The sequence below is a fragment of the Lemur catta genome, chromosome 3 (assembly GCF_020740605.2).
Source record: "Lemur catta isolate mLemCat1 chromosome 3, mLemCat1.pri, whole genome shotgun sequence".
Lineage (NCBI taxonomy): Eukaryota > Metazoa > Chordata > Mammalia > Primates > Lemuridae > Lemur > Lemur catta.
The window spans coordinates 107,893,667-107,903,820 of record NC_059130.1 but is presented as its reverse complement, the minus strand read 5'-3'; the positions used below and the strand labels follow the sequence as shown (position 1 = coordinate 107,903,820).

General features: G+C 41.4%; 1 long non-coding RNA gene across 1 annotated transcript; it reads right to left on the bottom strand.

Moving 5' to 3' along the window:
- Positions 1 to 5,752: 5,752 nt before the first annotated feature.
- LOC123634355 lies at positions 5,753 to 9,764 on the bottom strand. Its single transcript, XR_006733891.1, has 2 exons — positions 8,862 to 9,764; positions 5,753 to 8,310 (listed from the first exon to the last, which is right to left on the bottom strand). It is a non-coding gene; the product is annotated as an uncharacterized LOC123634355 (long non-coding RNA).
- Between the last annotated feature and the right edge of the window lie 390 nt (positions 9,765 to 10,154).

Genomic DNA, 10,154 nt, shown 5'->3' with positions numbered 1-10,154 from the left:
AATTTATAATTCTGTTTACCTGTTTATTGTCTGTCTCTTCCACTGGACCGTAAGTTCCATGAAGGCAGGGACCACCATGTGTATATCTGATGCCTAATATAATATACTAGGCTCATAGTAGGTTCTCAATAAATATTTATTGAAATACTGAGTGCCATATAAGGCTCTTATTCCTATGCATTTGCTGGTATTTTTTCACTTTTTTTAAAAAAAAACTTCACTTTCTCTGCATTTTGCACAGTTCGGTATTATATTTCACTGTGGAATATTAATAAAAACACTTCTCTCTGTTGAACCAGAAAAGCCTTTGACTCTACTTTTATGCACACTGTACTGGGCTTAATGTCTATGTACAGTACTAATACTGATTTGTACTATTTTTTTGTGCTCACTTTTCAAAGCTGTACTTGTCTTTAGCCTTGGGTGACAAAAAGAATAAGGCTAAGCTTCAGGTCATCTAAGAATCCTCACTCATCCATCCAAAGGACTTGTATAGGCAAAGGGAGTGGGGAGGGAATTCCAAGAGAGGAAACAAGGTCACCAAAGGCATGCAGCATGTTGTGTGGGGGACAACCAAGACATACATATGGTTTTTGGTGGTTGCAGTAGGGGTGGCAGAGATCGGGTTGGCTAGACAAGGTCTAACGAGTTGGAAATGTTTCCTCCTCCTATATTTTCTGAAAAGATTTGTGTAAGATTGGTCTTTCTTCACCAGCGAAACTACCTGGGCCTAGAGCTTCCTTTAGGAAAGATTTTTGATAACAAATTCAATTTTTTTAATAGATACAGGGCAATTCAGATTTCCTATTTCATCTTGTGCCAGTTTTAGTAACTTGTATTAGATAAGAAAGGTCTTAAATGCTAGACTGAATCTTATTTTCTTGACATGAACTACACTTTGGAGCCATTAAAAGTTTTTATGTGAAAGAATGACAGTACTTCAGGAAGGTTAATCTGGAGAATGTATAATAAGGGTTTTGGAGAGAAGTCAGGAAAAACGGAGAAACAGAGGTGGGAGAACCAGATAGTAGACATTTATAGAAATGTGAGGAATAAGTGACAAGGGCCTTGACTAGAGTGCTTTTGGAAATACAGAAAAAGGACCAAATTCAAGAAACATAACCACTTTTTCTTTATCTATATCTCCTTTTGCCTGAATTAGGGTTGATAAATTTTAGTACTTAATGGAACATTGTACTGCTTCCCAGCATCTCCTCTGCCCCAGGTGGAAAGCATTCCTTGTACCTGCGCCCAGTGGTAGGAAGGGATAATATTTCTGCTGTGAGTTAGACTTCCAGCCTTTAAGACCTATGCTGTAGGAACTGGTGCCACCTGTCTGTCCTTTTGGTTTTAAATTTAACTTTACAGCTAGCTTTTCCAGTACACTGTTGATATTTTTCTTTTTTATATGACAGATGTGGTTTCACAGGGCATCTAGAGGTTGCTTAAATTCTGTAAGTAAATACTGTGGTGTAGTTGTTTTCCTAATTCGGAAACTGAAAAGGCAACTATGATAGGGAGAAGAAACATGGGATTTGGAGTCAAAAGACCTGAGTTTTACCACTTGGCTCAACCACTTTTTTTTAGCTGTGTAACCTAAGGCAAGACAATCTCTCTGAGACTTAACATGCTCATGCCCAAACTGAGCATAATGCTAACCTTGCATATTTCACAATGTTGTCCTGAGAACCAAATTAGAGAAGCTTTTTCATTCTTTAAAAACAAATAGTCCCAAGCTGGATGCGGTGGCACATGCCTGTAGTCCCAGCTATTCAGGAGGCAGGAGGATCCTTTGAGTCCAGGAGTTCGAGGCCCGCCTGGGCAACATAGCAAGACCCTGTCTCAAAAAAAAAAAAAAGGTAGTCCATTTAAAATCCAATGTCTAATTATTCCTGTGACTGTTTTTAAAGTAACTAATTAGCATAAATGAGACTCTTTCATCTGAAAATCCCCATAAATTCATTTGTTGTTTTGTTTTGTTTGGTTTTGTTTTGTTTGGTTTGGTTTGGTTTTGGGGAAGACTTCCATACCTCAAAGTGACTATGGTAGTACTACTTGGCTTTCAAAGAAAATAAATAAAATTTAGTTTTTGATATGAAATTTTCAGCTAAGACTTATAAGACTTTTTAGTTTTGAGGACTGAGTAGCTTTCAAAGGGGAAATTATTCTGCATTTAGCGATGGCACTAGAGTTAAGCTAGATTTACAAATCCTGAGTCTTAACCTAGGATCTGAGAGGTACTAAATCAGTTATGAGGAATTTTCTTTTCTTTTCTTTTTTTTTTTTTTTGAGACAGAGTGTCGCTTTGTTGCCCGGGCTACAGTGAGTGCCGTGGTGTCAGCCTAGCTCACAGCAACCTCAAACTCCTGGGCTTAAGCGATCCTACTGCCTCAGCCTCCCGAGTAGCTGGGACTACAGGCATGCGCCACCATGCCCAGCTAATTTTTTCTATGTATATTTTAGTTGGCCAGATAATTTCTTTCTATTTTTAGTAGAGACGGGGTCTTGCTCAGGCTGGTCTCGAACTCCTGACCTCGAGCAATCCACCCGCCTCGGCTTCCCAGAGTGCTAGGATTACAGGCGTGAGCCACCGCGTCGGGCCATGAGGAATTTTCTTTTCCCAGATATGTGCCTGGCTTGCTTGCTTCCTGGTCTCCTTCAGTTCTTTACAATAATGTCACCTTCTCAGTGAGATCTTACCTGTCCATTCAGTTTAAAATATAAATGTTCCCCCAACTCCTCACTTCCATTCTCTGCTTATTTCTTCTCCACAGCACTTATCATTTAACATACTATATAATTATTTATTTTGCTTATATATAGCTCACCCCTTACCATCCCTTCCCCCTCCACAATATAATCTCCATGAATTTTCTTCGTTCACTGTTGTATCTCTAATATATAGGACAGTACTTAAGACATAATAGGCACTCGATTAATATTTGCTGAATAAATAAAAGAACACTTCATGGGCTTTCTCTTTAAATCTAATAGTGTAAGAATATGGTATTTCAGCAAAACACTGATGGAACTCTGACCTAGATGCTTCTTATAACAACACCCATAGCAGAGCATCATATCCACACTTAAACTGAAAGCATCCTATTCTCTCAGCTCTGAGAACAATGGAAACTTTTTTGGTCACTGTGTACTTTATCAAGGATGGCAGAGGATAGGAAGAAGCAGAGCAGTGTCTAGGGGGTCATCTTCTATGAGAATGCTCTCCCAAATCTTGGGCTCTGGGCAGGCTGCCTGTCAAGTAAGGTCAGGGGTCATTAAGATAATCCTCTTCTCTCACTTCCAGAGGATTCCCTCTGAAACACAAGTACTCCAGGAGGGGAATCACAGCTTAATCCTCCATCATTTAACACTTGAGTTGGATTTAGGATATGGGCAGGAAGACTCATTTTACTAATTTTGTAGTGCCTGGGGCAGAATCTGACCAGCTTTTTCACATATCACAATCTCCCTGCCCCTAAATATCACTTCACAAACAAATGCTATAGACTACAACTGATGAAGGATGATAGGAAACTATTCTGTCTTTAACCAGCTACAATTCTATCAACCTGATCTTCTCTGCAATTGTAGTTACCAAGAGATCATAAAGCCCTAGAGGAGATTCTGTTTCCAAACATACCAAATTGGTGTCACAGAAAATAAACTAGATTATCTGCCTTCCAACTTGTGCCCTGAGGCATACATTTGGTTGTAGAATGCCCATCCATGAGGTCATCATGTGTTATAAATAAGTATATATTTGTATATGCAGTTTACACACAAATGTTTATACTCAAGCTGAGTGTCTTCCACAGCATGTGCTATGAGCAGTGATTCCCCAACTCCCATCAAGGGACTGGTTATACTAGAGTCCATGCAGAAAATAGATTCCTGGGCCCCATCTTCGACCTAACAAAACAGAATCTCAGGGTGGGTATAACATCTGTTTTTTAAACAAGCACACAGTGATTATCATGAATGGTCAGGTTGGGGAACCCCCGTGAGGGATACCAAGGAAGTGTATGATGTGGACCTTGACTCTAGGTACTTTATAGTTTATTTGGAAAGTTAGAACTGAAATATAAAATATATCGCTGCTTGGCCTTTTGGTTAAGATCAAGTGTGTGAAAAATAAAATAACTGAACATTATTTTCATTAGAGTGGCCAACAATTTGGTACATTACATAAGTGCTACTAATGTGAAGACAGAAAGGGAGAGATCAGTGATCCTCCTGCCTCAGCCTCCAGAGTAGCTGGGACTATAGGCACACACCAGCATGTTTGGCTAATTTTTCTATTTTTCATAGAAATGGGGGATCTCACTATGTTGCTCAGGCTGGTCTCAAACACCTGACTTCGAGCAAACCTCCCACCTCAGCCTCTCAAAGTGTTAGGATTACAGGCATGAGCCACCACACCCACCTCAGACAGGGTTTGAATAAAGGAAAGAGAAACATGTGGAGGAAAATCAGTAGGGAAATGAACAAAGGTTCAGAGGCAGGAACATAGCAGCATGTCCTCAGAACATTGAGTCTGGCCAAATTAGAATATACACTTTGATGAAGAGTTAGAAATAGGGATTGATAGGTACAGTTGATAGGCCAGATTTTACAAGGTCCTGGAAGTCAAGCAGAAAAGTTTAACCTCACTGAGGTGGGAAAATAGAAAGTAAAATCAAACCACCAACTGAGCACTCTAAGTGGCAGAAGGGGGATGGGTCCTGGTGCACAGCTGAGAGTTGAGCCTACCCTCTCCTCCTCTTAATTGAGACTCTCTCCAGCAAGGGAAAGCTATTATAAGGGTACCTGTTGTCTATTTCTCATCCAACTCTCAAATACAAATCTCTTTCCTTTGCTTCTTCCTATTGAAATCAGCAGAAAAGTTCCCAGGGAAGCTGCAAGCTGCTTCACAATTTAGAGCAATGCTTACTTCTAATGCCAGAAACCCATCTTGGTCTGTCTGTAACCCTAAGGTAGTTTTTAAATCCTAAACACATATTGGTCTGGAAATTCCCCATAGCTCGTGGCACTGTTTACCTACATTGAGTATGAATGTATTGTTCCCAATTCTTCTGGTAAAAGGATTTTTGAACTGTGATCCTATAGAAAAACCATTTTGAGGACAGAAGGACACAGGAGCTATGGTGTGTATCTAAGAATGTAAGCTTTTTCCCTTTGTTTTCTGTTTCTTTTGCTCACTACTGAACAAGAAGTTTCAGAAGCCAATGCTCAAGCCAGAAAGCCAAGCTTCTGGGTGATTGAGGATTTTCTGGTTTCAAATTAAACAGAAAACTAAATTAGCAAATTAATTGTTGGATGTGTTTTCCTGGGCCCTTGATCAGGGGCTGCAGGACCAGTAGCCAATGAAAGATGACTTTTGGCTGCCCTGGAGAGGGGGCAGGGTTCAGAATCAGGTTCTGCTAGCTACCCAGTGTCAGACATGTTAATTTTAAATTACTTTTGTACAGCTTGGTGTCAAAATGATTAAAGCATGAAGAGAAAAACAGAACCAAAGGAGAGAGAAGGGAAATCATTTACCTTGCATTTGGAGCAAGGACACTTGCAATTCCATTTCAGATGGACTTCAAGACAAGAGGGTGGTATGGTGTCATGGTTCTCCATTCCCTCTGTATAACGTCACTATCGCTATATGGCAGGATCTGTATCTCTAACATAGTAACACTAATGTACCCACACTTTCTTCCCCCTTCCCCAGTGAAATTTCATTCTAATAATACATTGAGCACAGTGCTAAGTATACTTTACATTTAATATATCAAATAATTCTCATGTCAATGCAATGACATGTCATTATTCCCATTTACAGATGAGAAAACCGAGGCTTGGAGAGGTAAAGCCACTTGCTGTAGTCACTCAGCAGAGGCAGGGCCATATTGCCTCCTCTCAATTTTCCCTTCTGGTTGGAGGAACTAAGAATTTAAATAAGTTTGATTGCTAAGACAACTTCATTGTCCCTTTTAAAAGTCATGTGTGCTTTCTCTTATTTGAAGATGCTGCTGAGGTCAGCCATATTCTCCATGGAATAGCAGTCTTCACAGAACTAGTTTCCCATTGAGCAAGTAACCGGCTCATTGGTTGGCTTGTCTTCATCTCCCAGTACCCAGCTTTTTCACTTGGTTTCATGGGCTTCATGACACTTTTTGCTCAAGATGAGCCATCTAGTATGATTCTTGTGTGTTAAGTATAAGGCTGACCTCAGTTGCTATTGCTTTTCAACTGTCAACACAAAGCTGCGTTGCTTGAGTTCTCTCAGTCTGCCAGATTTTATTATTTTCTCCACCATTCCTATAATGTAGGGGGATAATGTCACCCACATTATCTTACCACACTGTTGGCCTCCGGAACTGCAGTGTGGGGCTACAATTCAAATTTTAAGATCCTACTGGTACTGAAATCACAATACTGCTCCCTGGACACTACTAAATAAGTTTTAAGTACACAAGGATATCCTAAGGAAGCTGAGTGATACCAAATCCACCACTCAGGATAATATTGATAATGTCAAAAAGTGATCTAAAAACACAAGGTGAAATAATTGCCCACTGACAAATGTAGAAATATTAAACCTCAGGACTTTAGGAATGTTATTAGCATCTGACTTTTAGAAAGTGCTGGCTATCACTGTGCTAAGTGCTCTTCAAGAACCTAATGAAGTAGGCTATATTGTTTTCCCACTCTTTAGTTTATAAGTGACTGGCAGAGTAAGGATGAAAGGCACCTTAAACATTATATAGGCCAGTGACAATGTGCACTTTGAATGCCTCCAGTGATATGGAGCTTGTTACATTCTAAGGCAGCCTATTTCATATTTCCATGACTTCTTCCCTATTCTGAGCAAAAATATGTGTCTCTGAAGTTCCTACCCATCATCAGTTCTAGAGCCTTGGAGCCTTCCAGTGCAAGTCTAATTCCTTTTTACACAATAGCCCATGAGGTATTTCAAGACATCTCTTTGATCACTCATGAATTCTTCAACTCTTCTTAAGTTAGGGTTTCAAGTTCCCTCATCATCTTGGTTGGTCGTTCTCTTTATTATATCCCTCTAAAAGAGAACACGTTACTTAGATGTGATCTTACATAAAATAAGGTGGAGCTCTTTCTTTCGATGTTCCAGATGATGTATTTCTATTAATCCAGCCTAAAATTGTACTTAATTTATTTGAAGCTCCATATGGGGAAACAACCCAACATTACTCCCTACCACCTCCCCTTGCCATGTACTCAGTTTTCATGTTTATGCTCCTTTTCTAGTTCTGTCATAACACACCCACACACTTCTCTTCTGCATGACCTTGATCGGCATTCTTTGCAGTGTAATACTGATCTCTCCATGTGCACATATGTTACATTTATTTTCTCTCAGCTTCCTTCCATTGCTGTCTCTCTTCCCATTTCACCTCCTGGGTTCTACCTTGTCCAACATCAGAGAATCCAAATTTAACCATCTTTAACCATCTTGCTTCTTTATAATTTGAGGTAGGAATATTGTGAAACATTATTATCCAGTGAGGTTGAATTGTCTGTCCTGGTTAGCACTTACAGTGCATATGCTGACAGTCTGAGGCTGGCTTCCAAGAGGGTAATCTGATTTGGGAATGCTTTCCCTAAGCAGATCTCAACAAATTTCACTTCACTGGAGTTCCAGAGGGAAAAATATGGCCCAGGACTTGGTCACATACAGGACCTCCTGAATACAAAATGTGATCAATTAATGGTGACTTTATACGCTATAGTCAGTTAAATTTATAACCAGCTTGAGTGATGAAAACCATAACAGGAACATCCAGGATTCAAATCCTAGCTCGGATGCTTCCAGACTGGGTGATCTTGGGCCAGTTACTTAATTCTCTGTGTCTTAATTTCCTCATCTATAAAATAGCGGCAACAATTGTACCCACTTCTTAGGCCTGTTGTGAGAAGTTAATTCATATAAAGGGCTTAGAACAAACAGGGCCTGGCTCACACATAGTGAAGAACGGCTATTATTATTCCTGCATGTTGTAAGAGAATTTAAAGGTAGAACAGAAAAGAGATTATTTCTCTCAGGCACTTGGGTTTTCTGCCTGCATCTTCACAAGCCTTGATTCATTAAGCGTTGGTATTGAGGTTTTGGCTTTATAAGGAAGCAGACGTTCAGAAGGAGGCTCAAGAGTCATTTGTGAATGAATGCCCCTCAATCTGTGGCCGGTGAGGAGCAGGGTAGAATTGTTATTTAAGAGGAAGAGTAAAGGCTAGAAGAATGAGAATCTATCAGGAGATGACATCCAGCATGATCTCTTCTTTTTCTCCCTATTGAAAAAGGAAAAATCTTTCAGACAAAAATGAGTAAATGTGGCTCCCAGCAGATCTTATCAAAAGAATTAAGTGGTCTACATGGCCACATTTTTGTGCTTTTATTATCTCAGGATTTTAAAAAATAAAAACATGACCTCCTAGCACCAAAAACCCACCCCACCCCCACTTTTTTAGTTTTGGTCATCTAGCAGTTTAGTACAGAATTTTACAAAATGTCAAGGGTTTCACAAAAATTCCTGTTTGGTTGTGTTTTATGGTCTACAGTGTAGACTCCACACTAACATAAAAACTAGTTTAGGTTGTGTCAAATCGTGTTAAAATACAACATTAAATAAATGCAAAGAGCCCAGAACAAAGACAGTGATTAAGCTGGTTTAACTGCATTCAACCCACTATGCTAAATCCCCTTCGGGGGCTCAAGTTAAACAACAAATTTGGTTTCTTGGCCTAAATCTTTTTCTTCAAAGAAATTTTTGTGATTCTGATAGGTTTGTTTTCATCTTCATTTTTCAGTCCCTAGGGAAGCTGGGGTGAGAATAACCTACCTGATTGTGTTGCATTTGAGGAAGAGACGGACTAGAGATGGAATAGAGGGTGATGGGTTTTACTGTTTGTTGGAGGAACAGAGGCATGGAAGGTGTTCAGCCCCAGAAAAAGGCCAGTTAGTAACACCCGGGATGACGATTTTATCCAGCAGTGAATCAAATAACGCTGCGAGGGAGATAATAAGATGTAATTATAGCAGTGCTGTTAGTGCCTGTTTATAGGGTCTGGCAGCAATTTGGTTGATCACCCCTCATCTTAAGAAATTTGTAATTTGGCAGTAAGAATTCTTGCCTTAAAATTTGGCACAAAGACTCACAGTTTAATATTGCAAAATATGGAAAATGTTGAAATGTGACTGCTATTCTAAGTGAACTTTTTCAGCTCTTCCGAATTGGTTTTTTCTGTTGGATTCGGAAACAAACGCCTCTCTTTTGAAAAGTTCATGAGGTTTTTTAAACCACAAACTCAAGTAAGTTTACGAGCAAATGTACTGCTGTAACAAACTCGTATGTGCATCTTTGTGTACACACGGGGGGAAAAAAGCTATCACTCAAAAAACCCGAGTTCCGTTGGTAGCCCTTTAAAAATTCTCACAATCAGTATTTTGTTTAATTTCCTTTGAGTCAGAGCAGAGCAACGTGGTGTTGCTCTTCGTCTTATCAACCGACTGCTTCCCCCAAGTCCTCGTTTTAAAGTACAAGGCAGGTCACTAAGCTAGAGAAACCGGCTTCTCTAAAGTAACTGAAGTTTTCTAACAGGAAACCGGTCAGTTCTAGTATATGTCGGCTCCGGTTCCCACGGCCCCAGCAGCAGCGGCGCCCCCGACGCCCCTCTCGGAGCCCGGCGGGGGCGTGGGGCGCTGTGGGCGGCAGGGGGCAGCAGCGGGAACCCGTTGTTCTGGAGGCAGGGGGTGGGGCGGAAAGCCTCCCCCCCCCCTTTTCCGCGCCCCGCTCCCTCCCCTCCCCCCCGCTCGCGCCTCCCCTCCCCTCCGCGTGGAGAAGGGCGGGGGCGCGCAGCCCTCCCCCGGGACAGGGGGCGCGTGCGTCCCCTCCGCACCCCTCCCCCCGGCCCGGCTCTCCTGGCTCCCCGAGGCGGGAGTTTCCAGGAAGAGCTCAGAGCGCGGCCGCACCACCGAGCGCACGGAGACGTCAAGTAGTCCCTCAGAGCGACCGTATTAGAGGGGAATCCGAGCTGCCAGGGGCTGGGGGAGTTGGAACCCTGGAGAGATACGGAGTGGCGGCCTGGCCAGAAGGTTCCCAGGGAAAGAGGTCCGAGCGCCCACTTTCCATTCC